This window comes from Mustela lutreola, chromosome 13 (assembly GCF_030435805.1).
Source record: "Mustela lutreola isolate mMusLut2 chromosome 13, mMusLut2.pri, whole genome shotgun sequence".
Taxonomy (NCBI): Eukaryota; Metazoa; Chordata; class Mammalia; order Carnivora; family Mustelidae; genus Mustela; species Mustela lutreola.
The window spans coordinates 71,455,718-71,480,344 of record NC_081302.1 but is presented as its reverse complement, the minus strand read 5'-3'; the positions used below and the strand labels follow the sequence as shown (position 1 = coordinate 71,480,344).

At 40.4% G+C, this 24,627-nt stretch overlaps 1 protein-coding gene across 8 annotated transcripts in view; it reads right to left on the bottom strand.

The window, feature by feature from the left end:
• STARD13 (StAR related lipid transfer domain containing 13) overlaps positions 1–24,627 on the bottom strand; it is a 522,962-nt gene that overhangs the window by 91,322 nt on the left and 407,013 nt on the right. The window contains exon 1 of one of the 8 annotated variants that reach the window (XM_059144449.1): positions 7,744–8,016. The exons of the other annotated variants lie outside the window; for them this stretch is intronic. The gene's annotated coding sequence lies outside the window, so the exon portion shown is untranslated. Of the gene's footprint in view, positions 1–7,743; positions 8,017–24,627 lie in introns of those variants that run through there. 8 annotated transcript variants of the gene reach the window in all.

The following is a 24,627-nucleotide window of genomic DNA, read 5'->3' as shown; positions in this document are numbered from 1 at the left end:
TCATTCAACGCAAAAGCCCCGAAGTCATCGTTGTCTTAGTTCTTATTAACCAAACCCACCAGTCAGGAGAGGGATGCTTTCATTGAAATAGCTCCTCTCTCTCTTCCTTTTGCACAACCCTGCCTCAACTGGACAGTCAACTTGTGAGGGCCCCAGGATCACCCTACAGCATGGTCTCTGCCTTTTCTGCTTCCTCTGTTGGACACACTCTTGCCTCAGACATCCGGGAACCTCTTGTTCACTTCAAGTCCTCACTCTAGTCGCTTCTCCAAGAAGCCTTCCCCGGATACCTCCTTGCAAAATCCAATCCCTCTGGCTCACATTCACACTACCCTTCCTCATTTTATTCACCGTCTTCATTCATTGTCACTAAAATAAGCATCGGTTATTTATTTATGTTACTCACTGTTGGTCTTCCCCACTAGAATGTAAGGCCCCTAAAGCCAGGAAACGTTATTGTGCTTATTGAGGTTTCTCTCCTGCCTAAAACTGGGTCTGGAGCTCAGCAGGTATCCAATCAACATTTGTTGAATGAATGGATGAACAGGAGGGTGGACAGATGGATTATTGCACTGGACCTATAAATGGTATCATTGCTGCAGCACCTGGCTGGTTCAGTTGGTGGAGCATGTGGCTCTTGATCTCAGGGACGTGTGTTCGAGCCCAATGTTTGGTGTAAAGATTACTTAAGAATAAAATCTTTAAAATAAATGGCAAAATTGCTTCCTCTCCAATGCACCCTTCTACCAAAATAGTCATCCTAAAATCACTACTCTCCTCCTAAACTGTCAATAGCTGTGTGCGATTTATGAAATGACATCTAAAAGCCTTCAGTGATGTAGGCCCAATCTCTCTTTACAGACCCATTTCCCAACACATCTTAAGGTCTAGTCACACTGGGGGGGGCACTCATTTATTCTTGAACACACTGAACGCTTTAAATATTTTGTGCTGGGGCACCTGGGTGGCTCAGTGGGTTAAGCCTCTGCCTCTGGCTCAGGTCATGGTCCCAGGGTCCTGGGATCAAGCCCCGCATCGGGAGCCTTCTTCCCCCTCTCTCTCTGCCTGCCTCTCTGCCTACTTGTGATCTCTGTCAAATAAATAAATAAAATCTTAAAAAAAAAAAATCAAATAATTAATTAAATAAATAAATACGTATTTTGTGCTTTTAGACATACTTTTTTTTTTTGGTCTCAGAATATGCATTGTCTACTTAGCACTCTACTGAAATCTATGGATGTTTCCAGGCTCTGCTCAAATGTCCTATCATCCACGAAGCTGTCCCATTCTCCCAGTGAGATTTTAGACATCTGTTCCATAGCAGAGCGCCGCACGCTTCAAGCTAGTACAAAAATCACTCTCCCTTGATTTGTGTCTCTACCTGCCCCCAAGATGGGACCATGACATCCCTCGACAGGCATCCTAGGTCTGCTCCTTTTCACAGTTCCCTTGCACATGGTAAGTGACTGACACACGTTTGTTGAAATGAAATAATGTGATATCACCATAGCTATGGAGTCTGAGACGAGGGGATCGTCAAGAGACAAGCGTTTAGATCCTCTGTAGAAGTAATACGCCAATACCAATGAAGCGCATGTCAGTGGGAATAAAAAGAAAGATAAAATTGTAGCTTAAACCAGCATGAAGTAGGAGCCTTCAATAATAAACTCTAAAGATAGAGGTGTCTTCTTCCCCTCTGCTGGAATGCCTGGCACAGAGAAGTCACTTAATTAGGAGTTTGATCCTGAGCTAAACACAAATGGCTCTATTTAAGCTGAGCACTCACTACAGTCATTTAACCGTGCTGTGGTTCATTCAAGTGCTCACGAGACCTAAAGAACGCCAGTCGGATGCCTCTGTGTTACATAAGGGTGCTTTTCATGGGGTAATCCGGAGTTAATTTAAGAAACTGTGTCTCATCTGCTTAATGGTTTCTCCTCCCCAGGCCTGTCCCCGTAATGTACACAGCCAGTCACTGGCCAGGCCCAGTACAAGTGGTCCAGTAGGCAGGATAATAAGCACATACGGAAAGAACAGTCGTTCTCAGGAGATTTTTCTAAATCATTGTTTTCTTATGGAAAGTAGAAAACCAATAATTCGAAGAAGCTTTTATAGCACAATCTTTGCTGAGACAGTAGAGTGAGTTTAAATTCTAGACCCACGAGTAACAAAGTCAGACAGGGTCTTCTTGTTCTTTGCCTACTGCAGAATCCATAGGTCTCCTGCAAGGGACCTCTGCAGACGTTCAAGGGTAACAGTCTGTGCCCCTTGAACTCCTTCCCCTCTGGTTCGCTGACAGCACTTACACTCTTCCTTAGTATCCTGGGAGGGCTATCTAGGCTGCAGGATTTTGAGTCCTCCTCTGGCTAGCAGCTTGCTCTCTCATTGACTTCAGCTCAGGTAATCAGCTTGGCTCAGCTCAAGTTACATCACTGACCACCTGCACCCTTGTGCTGTCTATTTCTGTTCGGGGAAGCCACCGGCAAGGTGTAAGCCACCACGCCCGCCCTGTGAAGACACTCCTTCTCCGGCTTCCACAGCTTCATGGGAACAAGGCCACTTCAAGGAGCTTTCCTAATGATGAAGACCCAGGTTTTCTGTGGGATAAACCATGCAGGACTCCACTTTCTCCTGCTCCCTCTACCCACAGCCTGATGCACCAACACTGCAAGCTGGCTTGGTTGCAGCTCGTTTGGGGCTACGTGGAGTTGTCTATTCGTTACTGGGTTTGTATTCATTTTTGAACTTGGCATTCCCTCGCCATAAAAACAGTGAACTTTCTGAAGCAAGGGAAGTCTCGCACTTATTGCAGCATCCCAAACAGGACCACTGAGAGAGGTCTTTAAAGACAGCACCTGCTTCTCTATCCTTTTAAGCCAAGATGGACAGGAGTACTGAGGAAGTGTTCCCACTCGCCCGCAGTCCTTTGCTCCAGTCTCTTTACTGAGAGCTTCGGGGAGTGGCACTTTCCAAGACCTGAAAAGAGAAAACCTCCCCTCTTGAACAAAGAAGTTGGTGATAGACAGTATATCTCAGTGGTGAGGCCTTTGACCCATTTATCAAAGAGGCTGTAAACAGAGTGGAGCTTCCAACTCAGTGTGCAACGAACCACATGACCCTGATTTGACAGATTATTTCCAGTATTCCTCTGGTGTATCTTGATATAACTTGCAGAAACTATTATGATAAAATGGCTTTCCCTCCACCAGTTACTCCATGTAAAAGGGGATTAAATAAGGGATTATAAAAAGCTTCCACAATTTACATAGTTTTCTTCATAATCATTTCACAAGTGAGCTCAAGTTTCCCCTAACTGTTTTTAATCATAATTTGAGACAAAATTAAACTAGTTAGATTTCCATCTCTCAGTGATAATCTATTTTTTCATGGAAATGGGTACACAAGCCTTGATGCTAGGATTATTGTTCCCTCAAAGAGTTTTCAAACTTTGGCTTCAAAGGTTACCATATGTTCAACATTTTCTAAATTTAAAAAAGGGAGGGCAGAAAATTAGAAGCCTGACATGAAGCTGTTAAACTTGATTGTACTCTAGGTATGTCCCTGGTTCTTTGTAAGGCATCTAACAAAGGCTGCCCTCAGGTCAGTTCAATTAGTGTATAAATGATCAGGCAACCTCTAGATTCTGAAAAACTTTGTTTGGATTATTAAAATAATGCTCATCACTTATTTGCCATTTTTCCTATTATTTATGAATACATCATGTTAAACATCTTGGTTCAGAAAGCTTTGTCTACATTCTTTTATTTTGTTCACCACTTCTTTAGGATAATTCCCTAGATGGGGAATTACTGGATCAGTGGGTCTCAGTAAATACTGCCAAACTGCTTTTCAAAAAAATGCTTAGATTTTCTTTTTAAAACATGTTTAGCGGGGCACATGGGTGGCTCAGTTGGTTAAGATCCAACTTTTAATTTTGGCTCAGGTCACTATCTCAGCGTTGTGAGATTGATCCCCGCATAGGGCTCTGTGCTGAGTGAGGAGTCTGTTTATCCCTCTCCCTCTGCTCCTTCCCCTGCCCACTCCCTCTAAGATAAATAAATAAAATCTGAAAACAACAACAACAACAATCACCATATCTAGCCACAGATACATCAAAGATCTTTCCAAACAAGTTGATAGTTTTAATCTTCAGTTAGCTAAGTGTAATTAGTAGGACTCAGATATGACTATGTAGGGTAACCACTTACTTACTGGTAATTACATATAGGGCTTCTGTCATTGGGGTCTCGGGTTCCCAGTCTAAACAGGTCTGTATGCTATTACATATACTATGATGGTCATATTATTCCAGATAAATAAATGGGTACCTGGATTCTGTCCCAAAGTTTATGTGATTATGGGGTACCACAAACAAGATAAAATTTTCAGAAAGCTATGAAAAGATTGACTTGTTCATTCATTCAACAAACATGACCTGAATACTGGTCAGTTATGAAAAACGATGGTAAGCACTAGGGAATCAAAGCAACATGGCACCTTCCTGTCTTTGAGAAGCCTACCAAGGGACAGAGGAATATAAGTAAAAAACCTAGTAGAACAAGATAAGAACTTGATTACAAGTTTATCTTATGGAACCATGAATGAAGTTCATGGTTTCTTGACTTGACTCTATGAGGAAAAACACTAGGTAAGGCTTTGAAGACTAGTAATGTTTTTGGTGGCTTTGGAGGATGAAGATAATGATATGAAGTATAGAGAAAACATTCAGCAGAGCCTGGGGACTGAAACGAAAAAGGTGTGGAGACATGAAAGCACATGGAAAAGCAGGGTCAAATGGAGGGCAAGAGGAAGGGACATGACTGGCAAACTGGTTAGTCCTTCCAAAAAGAGCTCTAGGGGTTCAAAAGAGAGAGAAAAAACACCTTAAGGAGATCAGACAAGGGTTAAGAGAAGCCTTTGAATCATGGGCAGGATTTGTTAAGACAGGGAAAAAAGGGAATATTTCAGGAAGCAATTAGTGACCTTAAAGTTTTCAAAGCACTATCATGTACATTTTTATGTCACGTGACCTTAACAACAGCTTAATGGGATAAGGTATACATCCTTACCCATACTGCCAAAGAGGAACTGTGAATTAGCGGCATTAAGTGACTGGCCCAAGGTCACACAGCTGAATCGGGTGTTTCACAGAGTAGCCATGCTTCATAATTCAGTAAATGGTGCTCCTGGGGATGGTTTTGTTGGGAGCATAGTGGTACTGACAGCTGATACTGGCAGATCTGACTTCTGATTTCTGATATCCTTTGTATTATACTAAGCGGCTATCGTGTTTATCACTTAAGATGAAAACGGTTTAAAATGAAAATATACTAGTTGCTTCTACCTTTTACTTTTAATATTTTGTACACTGTTGCTTTTATAATATTTTGGAAATATTTTGGATTTTGGATTCTCTCTTTCTCTCTCACATATAAATGCATATATGTATCTTATAGGAAGATAAGCATATATACTAGCATGTATTTATTGCAATATGATATCTACAGGTATATCAAATGTAAGAAAATATTAGGTACCCGAATTTGCACTATCATCCATTTTCTATATGTTGGAAATTTTAAAAAATATATGTATGTTTAATCATACTAAATCAAAGCAGAATTGCACCAATTGTAACTCAACTTCTAAAACTTCTATCTGTTTGAGGAAATGACTGGTATTCCACAAGGCCAGAAGGCTTCTGCAAACAAAAGTACTACTACATGAGATTGCTGAATTTTGTTTTTAGCGACCCAGAGTTTTTTTTTTGCTTTTTTAGTATAGCGTAGTTCTTTATAAGAAAACGAAGGCAACTTCATAAACGACATAAATACTAAAAGTTAACAGCACAAGATACATTATAAATATCCGACTGACATTTAAAACATCTCTGGGAGACATTTTAAGCAGCGGAACAGTTTTATTAAAAGGTTAGTTATCTTCCTCTAGGTCACCAAGTTAGGTGGCAGAAGGGTAGTGGCTGAAATCCAAAGCTTTTTAACTATTATCCTGGTCCCTGCAATAAATTAAAGATGTCTTCACGAGGTCTGACACGGGTACTGTCAGAAATTGGCAAATATTCTTTCACGCGTTCAGCACACAGATTTGGATGTTACCCCATCACATGTCAGCGTATGTCAGCCCATGTGAGTTGAACTCAGAAGACACCGGCTGGCACAGCTGACCCCCCTCACACGCCGATACGGGTTTAAACAGCAAGAAGAGCACGTTCCAGAATTTCTCAGTGTATCCTGCATACATCTCTCAATGGTTGCAGAAGCGGCACCGGGTCCGTGTCAGAAACCCTGCCTCTGAGTACTTTCTGCCTCTCATTCTTCAAATCTAGACTATGGGAAACAGGTTAAGCTCCGAAAAGACAGCGAGACAAAACGCTCAACCTTCAGTTTATGACTTCCTCAATAAGAAAAGACATAAATGTGGCATTTATTACGGAACGTGTGGAAAGGGCCCGGTAGAAACCATATGGATGTCAGTAGCGGCACAATCTCATTCAGAGGTGCCAAGAACACTAATGAGACGAGGATGTCAGGCAGAGCAGAAATAGATCAATACTTCTCCCCGCCTCGCCGTCGTCCCCCCCATCAGTCACTGTGCTTGCTCTATGTAAATGAAATCAATCAGCGGGGATCTCTGTAAAACGCATACAACAGTTGTCTTCTAGACTCCACCAGAAGATAAATGATTCCAGACGTTGGACTGCGGCCATTTTCCCACACATGCTACAGAGTTCTGACATCCATATTGGGCCATAACACTGAGTGGTTTCTGCTTTGGTGAGTTTACAGCCAGTGCTTCTACTTCTGGCTTGGACTAGACAGGCTGCTAACGCCGATGCATCATTGTAAGACTCTCTTGCCTGTGCAAAAGGTAAGAGAATCGCCTTTTTCCAACAGGGGGGCTCCTGTGATCCCCTCAAAACTTTGCTATCGTTCATATAAGCTTATCATTCCAAATCACCCTTTAAGATCCCTTTGGACTTACACAGATCCCAGCCAAATGTAGCATGAGACACAGGACATCAAATGAAAAACCACTTGAACACTTAACAACAGACAGCACAAGTCCAACTTTGTTTTAAAACTAAAATGTTTCAAAAAGACACGGTAACCATAAGTAACAGGGCTGTTCGGTATGGCAGCTTGTGTTCTGGAAAAGGGTGGATGGCTTTGTGAGAAAGACAAGCTAAAAGATCCAGAAGCAGCTTCCTTTAAAAACAATATCAACACAATTTGATGATCTGGAAGGCATGTAGAAGTCTAGGTCGTATTCATGGCTATTTATGTAACCGATCCCATGGAATTAAAATCCAATAAACGGCACTTTCTGCCAGCCCCTTAAATCTGAGAGATGGGCATTTTTCTCACTAAACTGCCTTTGGAGAAAGATAACAAATAATTTTGCTTTTATTTCAGAAAAACCAGGAAAAAAAAAAAAGTCCTAGGTCAGTATCTATAGTGTAATTGAGATAAAGACAATTTTCTCAGGTTAAATAAAAGTAAAACAAATCTTATTGTAGCTTTTAAATGTTTTTCAAGTGAGTAGTCAACATGAGAGGCACCACTTTAAATTTTAAGTCAAGTACTTGTTAAAAGAATGTCCTTCCGATGAACAAATACACCACAAAGGAAACTTTACATATCGGTAACACAACTCACAGTGCAAATAGGAAGTCACTGTTCTCTTACCCACCACCACCACCTTCCCTATGGAATACAAACTTACTTTGTTGAAAAATGTCCTTAGGCTGGGCTGTACTTTTGAAACAAAGCCACTGTCTTCTTCATTTCATTTTCTGTTTTCTTGAAAACTGCTCCCCCGAAACTGACAGATGGTGCATCTGTCACTGAGTGTTTCCTCTTCGTTATCTCTGCCAGCTAATATTTCCTCTGTGCTTAGCTGCTGTCTGTGAGACTGTTCCACATCATTCTAGCCTGATCAATGGTGTGCCTGGTTTGAGGTTGGTTTTGGCCCCGCCTCCAGCTCTGAGAGAGAAAACGAAAACTCACAGCTGGATTTCCTATAAATCCTCTCTCTCAAATCTGGCTCTGCTGCTATGGCACATACTAGAGGAAAAACCTGCCAGGCTGTCACAAACCAAGGGGGCAATCCTCTCCTGGGCCCCCTTCCCCCACACCAATGCCCAGCATGTCTGTTATATAACAAATCCCATTTTAAGTTAGCCTGAAAACTTCACAGGACGAGAGGAAGCGTTGTTAAAGCAGACTTATGCTTTCCTATGCCTAATGAGACTCAAAAGAAGATGCCCATGACTGAAACACACACACACACACACACACACACACACACACACACACACACACGATGGAATAATATTTAATATATTAAAATTGTGAAAACCGATTCCAAGAAGAAAATGCCAAAATAGTACATTATAAAATAATTTCTAATCTAAAACACATATTCAGATGACCTTATGTCCTAAGCAACAGGATTTGGTGGTATTTATACTATCAGATTAATTTGGTGAATCTAGAGAATATATGAGATGCATTTCAGGTTCTAGCTGACAGAAGGTTCTAGCTGAGAGAAGGTTTTCTCTACCAAGTAGAGTAGGACACCTGAATGTGTGACATCAGTATATTCTGTAAATCAGTACATTCTGACTTACAGAATATACTGGTGTCACACATTCACCAGAGGATGAATTTTTAGAGTGATGTATTCTGCATAGTCAACAGTAATCAAACCTTATCGGGTGGAGAAGGTGCACATTTAGAGCAAATAGGTTATGTGAGTCTTACTAAAATAAGGATATGAAGACTGCACTGGGATCCAGAATCAACAAGTCTGGACTCAAGTCTCAGTTTTGTTCCTTGGAAAGTATCCTTGAAGAGGAAAGGCACAGAGTAAGCCCTGGACACCTCCTAGGTGACTGAAGGATTAAATTAAGATAATAAAGTATTTTACTGTTATTATTCAACGTTTGGATTGTTCTTTTCAGCAACAGAGAGAATATTAGATAAGCATAAATATTTAATCTGGCAAAGGATGGTACCAAAATAAATACCAGCCCGTGATAAAGAGCACTGGAGACAAAAGGATTCTGGGAATAATGTGCGGGGTATAAAGTGCAGGCTAAGGACAATACGAGCCCCGACTTTGAATATTTGAACTCTTCATTGAGAGAGACTTCGCGGTAAGCCTAGGTCAGACCGGAGTTGAGGGGTAAAAGTCTCAAACCTTGGTTCTCCTTCCATCCTTGCAAAAGAATCCTGGAATCGTTATCTTCCATCAGGCCGTAAGCCCCTTAAAGGGCAGAGACATACACAATGGGCATTCGTTGAGTAAGTGAATGAATGAGAACTTGAACTAGGTAAGAGATACCCCCTCCAAGGGAGTATTATGGGTATTATGAGAAGCCTGAGCTTGAAAGTAGGGAATCAGCACTTCTAGGGGGAGACTATCTGAGTCCTTCCAGTGTCCTCAAATGTGAGGTGGGGGCTTTCTGGGTCACTGAAAGGAGAGGAGAATTTGTTAAGGGACCTCTGACCTGACCTGGTCCCACTTTGTAACTTGCCCTAGCAATACCCCTGCCTCCCACTTCCTCTCTTGAGAATGTCATCCTGCTGACAGTGAGTGCGAGTCAGGAGCCAGGATGTTTGCAAACATCCCCTTAATGAAAGTACCTGGATTGTTAGGGGAAAATCTTCCTAAATGGGAATGCGAGTCCTTGCTGTGGCTGGCAAGAAGTCACCCTTCCAAGTCTAGTGGGACTCTATTCCATGTGGGCTATGAAGGGGCAGCAGTGGACCCCAGGAGAAGGAAAGGCAGATGTGATGGGCTCCTGTTCCTATCCTGAACACCGCCTCACTGCCAATGCATTTCTGTGTTTTTGACTAGACATATTGGAAAGGTAATCTACTTTCATATTCATGGTTTCAAGTGTATGATCTCTCTTCCACACAAGCTGATGGCAATGCTAATTTGTGCTAAGGGAACTTACAGATTACAAAGATCCACGCTAATAAATATATTTTTAATGTCATATCTATACAATGCACTCACTAGATACGTCAGAGGATGTATGCTTCCAGCTCTCCAGCTAGGTTTCCACCAGCACAAAAGATTACAATCAAAAACAGGATCTGAGGCCAGCAGGGGATAGAAAGAGCACCTCTGGGCTTTGAAAGGGAAGGATCACATCTAGGCTGGGGAGTGGGAAAATCCAGAAAGCTATGACTAGGGTGGTTGCATTAAAGTTTGGGAAGGATTTGCACAGGCAGAGATGAAGGAGGACACCTCAAAGAGAAGGACATGCCTAGAGTAGAAAAATGAGCTCTAGGGCACCGAAAGAGACAAAAGGCAAGACTAGGTAGCTGATTCTGCTGAAGCACAGGCACTGTGGGGGAATTATGGGGGATGAAACTCCAAAGGCTGGCTGGAACCATATACCATGGTGTGGCCTTGAATGCTAGGGGTGGGGATTGGGGTGGGGGGTTAATACTGAGTGCAATCAGCAATCATGAACCCTGGGAGGTTTTGGAACACAGGTGTAACATAATCTGAGCAGTGAGGTCTCATAACCATGTTTAGAATGGATTGTAAAAGAGACAGTAGGTAGACTGACCCAAATAGGAGGCTACTGCAATAATTTAAGCAAGAGGTCAGAAAGGTTTGAACTTGGAGGATGAAGGTAAAAAAAAGGAAAAGTACCAGCAGCAACTGCTTAGATATGATTGTCAAGGGAGATGAGTCAAAGAAAATCCTACCTGGAGGAATTTTTCCTGGAGATATTTGCAGACATGTACAAACATATTCAAGTTTTTATTTCAGCATTATTTGTCATTGCAAAGGATTGAAAACTCCATAATGCTCACCAACAAGGAACTCACAAATAAATGATGGTGTAGTCATATAATGAAATACTATACAGCCATTTAAAATAGACATACAGCTACAAGAAAGCCATTGTGGAATACTGGTGATAGGTGCCAGATTGCCAGTGCTTAACCATGGCAGAGGAAGGAAAATATTAGGGAGTGGAATAAGCATTGGGAAGGGACCTCAGTGTTCAGAGTCTACTCTCACATTGGCACCTGGCTTCCCCAGGACGAGGACAACCTAGAGTTGTGCAGTGTACAAACTACCCAAAGTGATGTGGCAGCTTTGCCCACAGCCACCAACTCAAAAGTGTCAGAAGCCTGCCTAACTCAGCTCTGACCATTTTGATAGTCAGAAGCCCAATACCCATATGCCTGGGCAAATCAGTACTTGAGAAAGGAACACCACCCATGTTTGGGACCAAAATACTCTTCAGGTTTATACCAGATGGCAAAGCAAATGATCTGGCATCTGAAGCTTCCCATTCTTATGAAACCCTGAGCACAAGAAGTTAGTTCTGCATCACAAGCCACATCTACACCCAGGTGTAAGTGCAGTACAAATTCATAAACCAAACACAACAGTAATAACTGGGACGGATATACTGAAATGCAAATCAAAACCACAATGAGATATCACCTCACCCATCTTGGAATGGTTAAAGTAAAAAACACAAGAAACAATAAACATTGTCAACGATGTGGAGAAAGGAACCCTTGTACAGTATTGGTGGGAATGCAAATTGGTGCAGCCACTGTGGAAGACAGTATGGAGGTTCCTCAAAAAATTAAAAATAGGGGACGCCTGGGTGGCTCATGGGTTAAGCCCCTGCCTTCGGCTCAGGTCATGATCTCAGGGTCCTTGGATTGAGCCCTGCATCGGGCTCTCTGCTCAGCAGGGAGCCTGGTTCCTCCTCTCTCTCTCTGCCTGCCTCTCTGCCTACTTGTGATCTCTGTCAAAATCTTAAAAAAAAAAAAAAATAGAACTACCTTACAATCCAGGAATCATGCTACTGAGTATTTTATCCCCAAGATACAAAAACACTGATTCAAAGGGATACATGCACCCCTATGTTTATTGCAGCATTATCTACAATAACCAACTAGGGAAGCAGCCCAGGTGTCTATCAACTGAGAAATGGATAAAGAAGATGTGTTGTGTATATACACAATGGAATACTATCCAGCCATAAAAAAGGATGAAACCTTGTTATTCACAGCAACATGGATGGAGCTAGAGAATATCAAGCTAAATAAAATACATCAGTCACAGAAAGACACATACCATATGATTTTACTCATATGTGTAATTTAAGAAACAAAGCAAATGAGAAAAGGGGAAAAAGAGACAGAGGGACAAACCAAGAAACAGACTCTTAACTGCAGAGAACAAAATGAGGGTTATCAAAGGGGAGGTAGGTGGGGGATGGGGGAAATAGGTAATGTGGATTAAAGAGTACACTTGTTGTGATGAAAAAAAGCAACATTAAAATGATCACAAAAAACAAACAAGAAACAGGAACTAGATGAAATAATGCTTGGCAGAGAGGAGAGCAAAGCCAAGTGCTTACAAAGCTAACTTAGGGCTAAAAAGAGGAGAAAGGTTTAATAAAAGATTCAAGGAAGGGGAGGGCCTAAATACAGTGGATTGACTCTGTCTGTTTCAGGAGCAGCTAGATCTGAGAGCCCTTGGTCCCATTCTCTCCTCAACACATGGAGAAGGTGCAAGATATATTGTTTATGGAAATGCCAGAGTATAGGCTCTAAACTCAGGGACCCCCTTACAGAGTAGGGCAAAGGTGAAGAGTCAGATTAAGTGCTATTTCACAAATCATGGGGTTCAAGCTCCCTCAGTCCTCTTTCTTCTAATCAGCCCTGGGAAGCAGAAACCAGGCTTATAGCCCTGGAGGTTTACATATGGAAGCTCATTCTCGGCAAAGATAAAACATCTTGAAAGAAAGAAAGAAGGAAAGAAAGAAAGAAAGAGAAAAAGAAAGAAAGAAAGAAAGAAAGAAAGAAAGAAAGGAGGCCAGGCTCAGAGAAGGGATGCAAATATTGCCCTGCAAGCCCTGCGCTCTAGAGCAGCCTCCTGTGGTTTGACAGGGTGCTGCGGGAAGGATCCAAGAGGCTCCTTGGAGATTTTTTCTTTCTTGCAGAGAGCCAGGCCTGACTATTAGATATTTCTTGTCAGCTCTGTAAAGAGGAAAACCTACTGAGGAGCCCGGGAGCCCGCGGAGGAACACTGTACATCAAAGGAAGCGCTATTCAGACTAACAACGTGTAGACAACATGGCTGACACACAGAATCTGTGCCTGGGCAAATTCAGAACAGTCTTTCGCAGCTGGTAAGAGCACAATGGCTTCATGGATAAGAGTGCATTCTTTCTTTAATGCAGTGAAAAAACTGCCTTTTATGTTCCAGATACCTGGGTTCTCATCTGGACCCTGCCAGATACAAGCTGCGTGAGTTTGGGCAGGTTGCTTGAGATCCCTCTTTGTTAAATGGAAAATAATAATACTCCTCTTGGGGTTGTTAGGAAGATTAAGTGGGTTAATACGTGTAAAATGCTGGGAATGGAGCTTGGCATAAACATTTAACACGCGTTACTTACTACTCCATAGTTAGAATTTTTAAAATTTAGGTGATTGCGACTACACATATAGAGCTGAATATGATTACTCTCAATTCAAGAAACAGAACTCTCTGTAAGAATAGGTAATTGCAGTACTCGTCTGTCATTTAGTCTAAAATACTTGAGCATATATGCTGCCAAGTTATGTATGTGCTACTTGGGTTCAGCTAGAGCCAGGTGCTGCTAGCATCTAATCAAGCATTCCGAGTCTGAGACGGTCTAGCTGGTATTCTAAAGAGGGAGCCTGCACTTGAGAATCTGCTGACATCAGCCCTGCTGGCACCACCTCTCCATCAACAATCTCCAGTTAGCATTCGGAGTGTCAAAAGGAGGTTTCAACTGGTGAAAACTGTTACCGTTGACTAGTGTGCTTGGCGGAATTAAGGTATGCAAGAAATATGGACTGGCTCAAAGTGTCGCAGTGCGAAATCTGATTAGGCCTTGACCCAGATCTCTGGTGAGAGTGCCTCAGCCTAAATCCTGAAACAGTCCTACATGTGTTATCGATATGGGTTGGTTGTAAGGTTCTGGGGAGAGCAGATGACCTTTTTTTGCCCCAGAAGTAGTTATTTGGCTATCACTACCTACCAAAAAGAACCTAAGAGGTATCCATGACCAATGTAATCATTGCAGTTCACTTAGCCAAGATTCCTGGGGAGTCCTGCTCGTCTGAGCTGGCTACAAAGATGACAGAATCTATTTTTGGAGTCTAGGTGTTTGCCTCAAGCCTCTCTTGACTCTTTATGTAAGGCTGTGGTTGAAGCATCTAAAAGGAAAGCGAAACGCTGGGACTCCAACCTGTACACAAGTTACACGAATTACGTATGTTGTTTGTTTGCTTAAGAAATGTCTATACGTCTGGCAGAATCTGGTCCTATGTTTGGTTACTGATAGGACTTGATTATGAGATTTTTGGCAGAATTGATGATACTCTGTTGCTTCAAAATTTCTTCTTTGGCTATTATTATCTAGCAAAAAGAACCTAACAGTTGTGCATGACCAATGTGATCACTTTATTTACCAATAAAGGCAGCACGAGACATGGAATCTGTAAGACATTTAAGAAGATCAACAGAAGTTCCCAAGTTTGCCTGACCAAAGAACCCAGGACAAAGATATTTATTTTGATCACATCTGCTTTAGATATTGGATTCTTAAAAATTCACCAATTTCTTGGCAAAAAAGGAATTAGAAAAAAACCCAGAAAGGTACTACAAATTATTTGTCTTATGAACAGAATTATAAATATGGAAATATAGTTCTCATCCTGTAACATGGGTTCATTCATTTTTAATGAATTAATTTGTTATCTTTACAAAGCAATCAATGAATATCTAATACATTTTAATAACTAAAAAAACTTTTAAAACACTTTTCTTTAAAATAATTTTAATTACACCAACTATTGCTCACTGAAAGATTCAAACATATGTCCATTTTTATTTACAACGCTTAATTCTGTTTCCCTCCCTAGAGGTTATCACTATTAACAGTTTAGTGTCTATCTTCCAAACTTTACAGATATAGATATCTTTATGTATATATAACCTAACATACACATATATATGCACGTATTTTATACAGTAAAACACCTATATATGTCTACACACGTTCATACATATACACCCATGTTGCATACCAACTAGGTAATTCTTTTTATATAAACAGAATCATATTAGATGTATTGCTCAAAGCCTTATTTTGTTTACTTCACCATATGTCTTGGTGATCTTCAAATGAACAAATAAAGCTACCAGCTGAATCCAATGGAACCCAAGTAACTATTTAGTCAAAAGCCAGGTAAGAAGGAGGCCGGACCAAAACAGAAGCAAGGCTCCAAAACGGAGTCAGATGCCCTCCTCAGTGCATCATACGTCCACCTGAGGCTGAGAGACCTGTCCTTCTTGTTCTTCTCTAATAGTTCTATATCCTGAGCAGCACAGTAGAATGGATGGATAAATGAGTAACTACGTGGACTCATAAATGAAACAATTGAGTAGAAGTCAATTCCTTGACTTGTTTCAGGTGACTGACTATCCCTCTAGCATGCACACAGGTATGTGGAGTATGTCTGCCTCTTTTCTACCCCATTTTAAGATGAAAGTAAATACCACGTTCTATTGCGGAATTAGTATGTGAGTTAGTATTCCTTATGGCAATGGAAATGGCAAATTTCCAGATTTGCCTCTCCGGTTGCTCACACTGCACATGCGCTGAGAGCAGAAGCGAGCAGGGACATGCACTCATCTGTAGGGGTCCCACGGACACGTACGGACTGGTGTGGTGTGCACAATCAGGGCTTTGGGACTTCCCACAGTCTCTAGTGTCATGGAGCCCATTTTCAAGTTGCAGCTTGAAAAGTGGTTTTCAGGTTCTCAGGATGCTGCATATGCCTCTAACACAACTTCAGCAGCAAACATTCCAGGTAATGTTGAAAACCAAACAAACCCATGTTTATATTGTGCTCTAAAAACAAACTCTCCACAAATCCCTTTTCCAGCATTTAACATTCCTCAATAGGTAGAACAATCTATCACATAACATCTATTATACTTAATCTCCTTTCTTTTTCTGGAGAAGAATGTTACCTTTCATTATAAAATTACAAAATTTCACTTTGTTTTCAGCAAATGTTGTTTAAAATGGAAAGTTCTGTGAAGCCATTGGGTTTTTCGATTGAAGCAACCTACCCCCACCTCTGATATATTCTTCTTTTGAAGCAAATCAGGGTAATGGGCTTGGCTGCTTGGATCACCCACCCTGATTTTGTGAGCTTTCTTTATCTCAAAAGATTTCGTAAGAAAAATCTGACAGCGTTATCTGCAGCATGAGGACTCTCAAAATGAACTGGAGGAGTAATGACAGCTGTACATGGAATTCAAATGATAAGAACTTAATTCCCCATCACCTACGGCTTCAAATTGTCAGCACTGTGTTATCTATGTGGATGTTCCACCATACATACAGGATTTCGGTACTTGTAAAATTCCAAAAGTTACAAACTTCTGGCTTACATTACCTATAGGAAAAAAAAACGAGAGAGAGAAAGAGAAATAGGGGAAATTTCTCACCAGCAAAAAAGTCAACTGCATTGGGAAGCTGTATTAAAGACAGAAAAAATGAAATCATAGGGAGCAAGAATAACTGTGCCCACAATAGGCTCAGAAAGATAAAAACGATGTAAGGTTTTTTTTTTTAAAAAAAAAGAAGAAGAAAAAAGAAAAGAAAGAAAAAGGAAGTTCCATCACATCAACATCTTTTCTACAAATCTGATGCTCTGGAAAGCGAGTTGGCCTGTGGTTTCTGCTACCAAGTAACAAAACCAACTCCGGCCTTCTCCTGGTAGGAAAGGCATGTAAAGTTCTGGCATTCAGCAGCTACAGACCAGAGAAAGTCAACAGCAAAGCAGAAAGTATCAACTACCTGCTGGGGAGATGCCAATTTCATGCACTGTGTTCATGACAGTTGGACAAGAATGGGTTTGCCTCTTGGAATGGGCATTGCTATTCTTCGGGATTGTCTACCCTAATTCCGCGCTCCAGCTCTCTTTCACCCGCAACTCTCTACTAACCCTTGCCATTGTAAACATCAAATCCTCTACTGGTTTACAATTTCAATGGCGTTATCACTAATTCTGGGCAGATAAATTCAGAATTTCTTTGTATGACACTTAGCACAGAGGCTTGCTTTATTATGATGCTAATGGACATCCACAATGAAGCCCCAGTTGGGAGGAACAAAGCCCCTGGTCACACAGTGAGCCAGGCTGAGCACTTACTAAACTGAATTTCTTCCTCTGTTTTGAAGATTATGTCACCTATCATTGCCTCATTCAATGTGTATGCAGCCTAGACTTTTGACTTTTATTCAGGATTACCATCAAAAATTGGAGTATGTAATGAATTTTCTAAAAAAAAAAAAAAAATCCAGTATCTCTTTTAAAGTTTACTTTGAAATTTTAGGGGAAAAGCAGGCCTAAAATAGATTCTGAAACTATAATGAACATCATCATTTTACAACCTCTCAAACTAAAAAGTACATTCCTCATGCTTTTTGTTGTTATTGTTCATATCGTACTGCTTTCTAACAACAGCTCTACATGATTTGATTGAAACCAACTTCAAAACCGAACTTGGAGGCATACTTATCTAAAAGGTTCAGGAATCCTAGGCTCCTGAACTTGTTTTTCATTTTGCTCTGAAGTGTGGGTGGCCATGAGCATTCCTGGCGGCTATAAGGCATTTGCTAATGTATTTGACTTTTAAAGTTGTTAATCATACTTATCAACACAGGCAAGCAGCACTGGCCACAAAAGATTAGCTACTCCACTGTAATGCTCCCCGTAATCCGAACACAGGAACGTCAGCACAGTGATAACTGCCTGAGCCAGCTCTGACCGTCAAGACTTCAGACCTTATTAAAAACCTTAGCTTTTAATAAATCCCAGATTTTCTTTTCTATCACCTTACACACACACACACACACACACACACACACACACACACACCCTTTCTCTTGTGAAGGCTGCTAAGATGAAAAATTCATAATGCTATACACTGTGTAAGTTGTTTAAACAACTAGAATGCTCTTTAAACCACCTCCATATTTTGATTTTCAAGGTGGCCTTTACTGTCAAGAGACTCAGGTGCTACTGATCTCATAAGAAAAATGTGTACAACAATCAGAAAGAGCCTGGTTGCTAAGGAAACGAAACCTTGTTTAAATACTTTAGAAGCATTAGAGTCTAACTGTAGTTTTTCCCATACGACACAAAAACCATTGCTCTTTGGGAAAGAATATGCTTAGAGAACAAGAAAATGCTTTGCCATCTCAGAAGTGCATCTGAGTTCATCAGAGAACTCAACAATGAGTATTCTGGGGAAAAAAGGGGGGTACCCAAAGCTGAGCCCTGCTAGTCTCTAATTGGTGGAATGTCATTTTCACTTAAGGGACTCTTCCTTAAAAAGACCATGTACTTCATCAGCAGAGTTACTGCTGTTTTGTTGGAGTCACGCTGAAGTCCCATGTTGGAAGTGTAGCCTGTGTATCTTCCTAGCTCATCTTAATGCCACAAGGCTGGTATTAACTTTACCTCTAAAAAACCCAAGCCAAACCAGTGAAGGTTCATCTTCGATTTCAGTCCTCAGCCAATTCTCCACATGGTGTCTTCCAGGTAACTTCTAAACATTCACTTCTTACTCTATCATGATTTTTTTTTTTTTAATACCGAACCTGATGACACTTTTTTTATTGTTGTTTTTTGATCATATCACAGTCAGAGTTTGGAGCCATAATGCTTGGACATAATAATGCTCATTATAGTTGAGGTTAGCTGCTTCATGGGTTTGACATGACTGAAGACCTTCCTTTTTAAGGAAGACGATGGAAAATTGAGGAATCTCACTTTCTAGGTGTTTTTAAAGGAAGATAGGGTACCATTTCCCTGACGTATTTGAGTACAGACCATTCCAAAAACAGAGATGGATCAGAAATCTTCTTGGGATGAACAGTATGATGGTAGTAATATTTGATCATATGCCATCCATCATAGCTCATGCAACATGAGATTTGAAAATACAGCCCCCATGTTCCCCAGCTCATTGTTTCTGGTGATATGTGCAAATCGAGTACAGACACAGTACTTGGGGAGGGGAAGGCAGACTGGAGACATCTCCACCCTCATGACCTTAGAGCCTCCTACTTCCTACCATCATTGCCTGGCCTCTTCAAAACCCTCTTTTGCCAGCTTGCTGCTGCCGAATGTGCCTCTTGTCAGGGTGAGCAATGGGGAGAAAAGGACTATTTATTTTCTGGGCAGGAAGCCAGTGTGGCCGCTGGGAGGGAACAATGACATTCATGAGGATCAGTAGGCCACAGAGCTATCCACATGAAGGAGAAGCCTCTCCATCAAGGCTTTTCCACTCTTTGCTGTGCTGAGTAACAGGGCCATCATCTGATGGTTCTTCCAAAACAAGAAGACTCAAGGGGACACCTCTGAGAGACTAAGAGAGAGGACAGTGCAGCCCCTGCTGAGAAGAACACTGCTAAGCCCAATCAGGGCACCTCAATGGCTCAGTCAGTTAAGTGTCTGACTCAGGTACTGATCTCAGGGTCCTGAGATCCAGCCCCATAACAAGTCCCCTGCTGGGCTCAATTCTCTCTGCTCCCCTCCCCCTGACTCATGCACATTCTCTCTCTCTCTCTAAAAAAGAAAAAAGGAACACTTTCATTAAAAATGTTTCAAAGTTAGGCTTAACTTTTTTACTTTCTTAAAACAAATTTTTTAAAAAAATGTTTTAATTTTAATTTTATTTATAAAAGTAAGTTATATAAATATATAAAGTAAATTTATAGTAAAATATAAACTGAATAAAAGTAAATTTATAAAAGTAATTTTAAAAATTACTTTTTTGAAAAATTAAAAAAAAACTTTTTTAAAAAATTACTTTTTTAAAAAATGCAGTTTTACCAGAAAATTTCCAGCCCAGGAACTATGCTGGAGCCAAAGATAAATAAGGCAAGGAAGCATTCCACCTAGGAAAGGCAGGTAAATCAAGCAAGTGCTTATTTCTAAAGAGAATGACAAAAGATATTAACATTTATGAAGTTGTCTACTTAATGACAAAGTTTAAAATGGGCTATATTATACACACACACACACACACACACACACAGAGCTCATTTTATCCCCATTTTAAAGATAAGGAACTGATGCTCAAAACTGAAGCTCAGATGTGAGTGATGTGGAAAGCTACATAGAAATCGCCAACTCTATTCAAAACTAGCTCTTGCTCCAAAGCACATTATTCCCAAGCTCGTTCTGTCCCTACAGTAGGCTGCTTGTTTCACTTCACTTGTCTGACTTACAGCAACCTGTTTATTCTCTCTGCTAAATCAAATACAAGAAATGCTGCAAATAGCTTAATACCGCAGAGGTACTATATCAATTCAAGATGGCATTACTGTAACATATCTACTTATCATCCATTTAGTTGTCTGTGAAGAACAGATGGCAGTTTCTGTATTCTTGAAAAATGGCTTTGAGATTTTGATATTTAAAAGACAGAGAAGGACGCTCTGTGATAAACACGGACTAGATCCCATCATGCTATGTTTGGTTGTGCTGAACATGGCTGCTGAAAAACCTGAGAATGTGTGTAAAATGATGTCTTTAAAAAGAAAGGCAAACCTAGAACTCGGAAGGCTCTAAAAAGAAGGGCATCAGAAATACACAGAATATATTCCTTCCCTAATTTTTGAAATATATCAGACATGTGATCATCATGCCGACTGTATACAGAGTACTTTTGTAAGAAGCTAGGGGGCTGGATATGAGAATAAGGAAACGAAACCTCAAAACAACCTCTCATTGTGTAACAGAGATGATGACAACGTGGTACACCCCCGTTCAGGGGTGTGACTGCATGGTAGGGAGTAGAAGAAGGGTCTAGTAGAAGAAGAAACATCTGCAAGATTCTACACTGAAACACGGAAGGGCAGAGGGACCACTTTAAATCATATGCCTGTAGCACATATCAAGATGTTATCATCAGACCTCAGCCCCAGCTTTAATTTTTTCCTTCAGAGCACATTTCACCTTCTGCCACACTCTTGGCTCACTTACTTTGTTTTTATTCATAGAAGGCCCTCCTCTACATAAAACCTCCATGAGGCAGGGATTCTTTGTTTTTCTTTTTTGTGCCCTGATACATCTTTAGTGGCTAGAAGAGTGCTTAGCGCATGGTAGTCACTCAAACGTAAGCCAAATGAGAAATGAATCATAAAACTGGTGCACGCACATGGAAACCAAATGAGGGAGCAAACTTATTGGCCAGCAAACACTTACAAATAATAAGGGAAAGAGCTCCTTTGAGGTCGTGAAATATATCCATCTGAAACTCAGGGAAAAAAAAAACCCTGTAATTACTTATTATTTTACATACTAGACCACAAATATTCGCTGGTTCTAGATAATGTGTATTAGCTGGTTGTGGACAATGAACATTAGTTATAAGAATGAAAATGACCCCCTATAATAATTATCGTATTTAAAATATAATATTTTGAGGAAACAGATGTCTGAAAGCTATCTAGGTTCTGATTTCAACAGATTACTCCAGCATTCATCTCTTCTACAATGAACGACACAGAAAAAGGAACAGCATTTTTGTATTAACAGAAAGTGTTTGCCCTCTATGAGTAAAAAATTCTTGTAGAGGCTGCAAGACCAGATAAAAATCTGAATGGATATCAGAGATGCAGTTAGATGGCTTCACAGTAGTCTTACATCCGTTGACACAGTAAACTCCCCTAACCCCATCCACGCAGGCCCTAGAAAATGCGCAGCAGCATATGGACTACGGAAATGAAACACACATCATCAACTTTTTTTCTTTACTAGCTGTAGTAGAATACATAAAAATTTACCATTTTAACCATTTTCAAGTATACAACTCAGTGGCATTAAATACTTTCACACTACTGTGCAACCATCACCCCCACCCATCTCCAGAAAGCTCTTCATCTTGCAAAACAAAATCTGCCTCGTTAAACAACTCCCCATTCCTTCCTCCCCCAGCCCCTAACAACCACCATTCTAACTTTCTATCTCTACACGTTTGACTATGCCAGGCACCTTCGATAAATGGAATCATAGTATTTATGCTTTTGTGATTGGCTTATTTCACTAAGTATATTGTCTTCAAGGTTCATCCATATTGTACCATGTGATGGTTTCCTTTTTAAGGTTGACTAATATCATCAGCAGCTTTTGTGACTAATTCGGACTGAAAACTGGTCTTGGAGCAAACATTCATCAATTTGTCTTTGGTGGGTGTCCCCACTGTCCTTCAGCACACTGGCTCCTCCTCCCTCTGGGTCGGGTTCACCCTATTTCCTCTGAACTGAGCCCTCATCCTGCTCCTCTGCTTGGCCAATCCAACTCTTCTTGGAGCTCCAGCTCACTCTCATTCCCTACACACGACTGGCTATGTAAATTCTAGATCTCAGTGCAAAATAAAAACACAAAAATTGCCCCAAAATTATTAATAATCTTAGCCTCAAAGAGATACCTGCATCCACATTCATAGTAGCATTATTCAAGAGTAGCTAAAAGGTGGAAGCATCTCATATCACATGGATAGATGAATGGTTAAACACAATGTGGTAAATACATTCAATGGGATATGATTCAGCCTTAAAAGGGAGTGACATTCTATCACATGCTAAAACATTTGCTTGAGGACATTATTCTGAGTGAAATAAGTCACTCTCAAAAGGACAAACATTACATGACTCCACTCACATGAGCTATCTAGGGTGGTCATATTCAAAGACAAAGTGGAATGGCAGTTGCCAGGGGCTGGGGTGGGGAGGGGGAGGAAAAAGGAGTTGCTTACTGGGGATAGAGTTTCAGTTTTGCAAGATGAAAAGTATTCTAGAGATGGATGACAGTGATAGTTGCATGAGAATGTGAATATACGTAACATGACTGAATTGCACACTTAAAAGTGGTTAAGATGGCAAGTTCTATGTTATGTGTATTTTACCACATTTGAAAAGTTATTAATAATCTCAAGATGGCCACAGTCGAATATTAAACCTAGGGCCAGGCCATTTGAAGCGAGGGGCCCTGCTTCTCTGTCCTCATAGTACTCTATCTGACCACGGTTCTTGTACTCATTGCTATTGATCTACATGTGGGGGCATCTTCCCACTAAAGTGTGAATTCCTTGAGAACAGAGTTTTATTCATTTTTCATTTTCTTGCATCATCTAACATGTTTGCTGTAGAAAGTATTTAATGCTTTCTTTTGGATTAATTCTTGCTATACATTAATCACAAATTATGTTTACTTAAAAAAAAAAAAAAAAACCCTTTCTAGCACTTATAAATGAGGCCAATATGTATTCATAGATATAGAACATTCCCAGAAGTGCCTTCTGCTCCCTTTACCCATGGCACATTCAATGCCCATTTATATTGGGTTTCTATTTTTTTCAAACCCATTTATATTCAAATCCATTTATATTGGGTTTCTATTTTTTTCTCATAGTTTTTTTATGTTAGGGATGAAGAAGGAATAAGATACCTATATGTGCTATCCATATAGGTATAATATGGCAAAGTCCTAAAAATTTTCAGTCATTTGAAATGTTTAGCAACCAGCAAAATGTTCAAAATTCCTCTTAGGTAATGAATAACATCACAGAGAAAATGCCTCAGTAATCTCAAGAAACGGGTCCTGAGACTAACTGCCATAATTCTTATTTGTTCCCAGGTTGACTCTTCTTAAGACTGAATTAATTTTGTGTTGATCACTGGTCTGTGAAACACTGATAATTAAATGATTGGTAAATACAATGACTTTCAAAGGGAAAGAGGGGTTAGGAATTTATTTTCTACTCTGGGATTACTACAGAATTCCATTTCTGAGAAGAGGCCACAGATTAATTTAGTTAAAATCTGATAGTCAACAAAACAACTTAGGTGCAAGTCATCCAACGTGTCCTAGATTACCCAGCACTTACTGGCAGTTCCAGGAATCTGAAGAAAGATGTTAAAAGAGTTAGGTGAGGACAATGGTGCAGACAATACACTGCAAAGTCTATAACTTGTTTTAACCTTGGTTCTTCAAGGGTAGTATTTTTACACTGCTGTCATAAATCAAAACTAAAAACAACCTGGATACTTTTTAGAAGCTTATATGCAACACATTTCTGGTCATATAGGACAAATACACTTGGAAAATAAAAACCTTAATGGATATAGAGTAGTTAAAAATGTGGGCTCTGGATCCACAGTGCCCGTATTCAAATCCTGCCTCTAACACACCATGAGCAAGCTACTCAGTTCTCTGTGCTTCAGTTTATATATCTGTAAGAGGAGAATGATAACAACACAGATGTCATACAGTTGTTAAAGGAGTAAATGAGTTCACACGTGTAAGCACTTAGCATTGTTTCTGGTACATACAAAATGGTCACTAAATGCTAGCCATTATTTTTTCTAGATTTAGGAATTTCCGAAATCATATAATCATATAAACCAAAGGCTTGCTTAGTAATGGCCGTGGTGAGTAGGAGTAGGGGAGGAAACCTGAATCAAGAGGTCATAACACAGCTTTCATTGAA